Source organism: Microtus ochrogaster (assembly GCF_000317375.1).
Source record: "Microtus ochrogaster isolate Prairie Vole_2 chromosome 14 unlocalized genomic scaffold, MicOch1.0 chr14_random_1, whole genome shotgun sequence".
Lineage (NCBI taxonomy): Eukaryota > Metazoa > Chordata > Mammalia > Rodentia > Cricetidae > Microtus > Microtus ochrogaster.
This window is the reverse complement of record NW_004949096.1, coordinates 27,287,218-27,288,700: the sequence shown is the minus strand read 5'-3', so window position 1 is coordinate 27,288,700 and position 1,483 is coordinate 27,287,218.

Genomic DNA, 1,483 nt, shown 5'->3' with positions numbered 1-1,483 from the left:
TCCCTTAAGACAGGAGGAATAAGAGTAAAATCCAGGCTGCTATGCCTTCCAGAGCTGGCAGACAGGCAGCCAGCTCCTGTGTCATACCCCCTGCCCGGTGGCGCAGCTTCAACCAGAAGCTGAAAGGCAGGTTTGAATTGAGGTATCCCTGAGAGCTGCAGCTTCATGACAATCAAAAATAAATAAGTAGGTTAAATATGTTTCTTGTTCATTTCACAATTTAGCTCCTTTGTCAACAATCTGCTGTTTGTAGGTTTGTGAATTTGTATCCAAGGTGGATTGATTTCAGTACTGTGGCTCTGCAGTAAAGGTTTTAAAGTCAGAGATTGTGATGCATTTAGAAGTGCCATGATTGTGTAGGATTTTAAGAGTGTTTAGGCTATCCTGAGTTTTTATCTTTTCTTATAAAGTTGAGGATTGTTGTTTCAAGGTCTGTAAAAAATTTTGTTATGGGCTGGAGAGATGGCTCAGTGGTTAAGAGCATTGCCTATTCTTCCAAAGGTCCTGAGTTCAATTCCCAGCAACCACATGGTGGCTCTCAGCCATCTGTAATGGGTCTGGTGCCCTCTTCTGGCCAGCAGACATACACACAGACAGAATATTGTATACATAATAAATAAATAAATAAATAAATAAATAAATTTTGTTATAATTTTAATGGACATTTGCATTGAATTTGTAGATTAATTTCTGTAAGATTGTCAGTTTTGCTATCTTGGTTCTACTTTCCCAAGAGAATAGATCTTTCTTTTTTCTAATGTCTTAAGTTTTCTTTTCTTTTCTTTCTTTTTCTTTTTCCTTCCTTCATTCTTTCTTTTTTCCTTCCTTCCTTCCTTCCTTCCTTCCTTCCTTTCTTTCTTTCTTTTCTTTTTTTTTTTTTGGAGCCTGTCCTGAAACTAGCTATTTTAGACCAGGGTAGCCTTGAACTCACAGAGATCTGCCCGTCACTGCCTGCTGAGAGATGGGATTAAAGGTGTGCACCACCACCGCCCAGTTTAAGTTTCTTTCTTAAAAGATTCAAAGTTATTATCATCCAAGTTTTTCCATTTGTGTGGTTAGAGTTACTCCAAAATATTTTGTTATATTTATGGCTATTGTAAAGGATGATGTCTCTCATTTATCATATGTGCAGAAGAGGTGCATTTTGGGTTCTGGCTATGATAAAGAAATTCTGCTGTAAACAGAGTTGAGCACGTGTCCTTATGGTGTGGTTGGGCATCTTCTGTATATAGGCACAAAAGGAGTGTTGCTGAGTCTTAAGGTAGAGGGTTGCCTAGTTTTGAGAAATTGCCATACTATGTTCCAAAGCGGCTGTGCCAGTTTGCACTTCCACCAGGAGTGGAGGAGGTTTTCCTTCCCCCACAAGCTCTTCAGCACAAACTGTCACAGGTGTCTTTAATCTTGGCTATTCTTACAGGGAAAAGATGGAATCTCATAGTTGCATTTCTCTAATGACTAAGGATGTTATTATGTGTCAGCATTA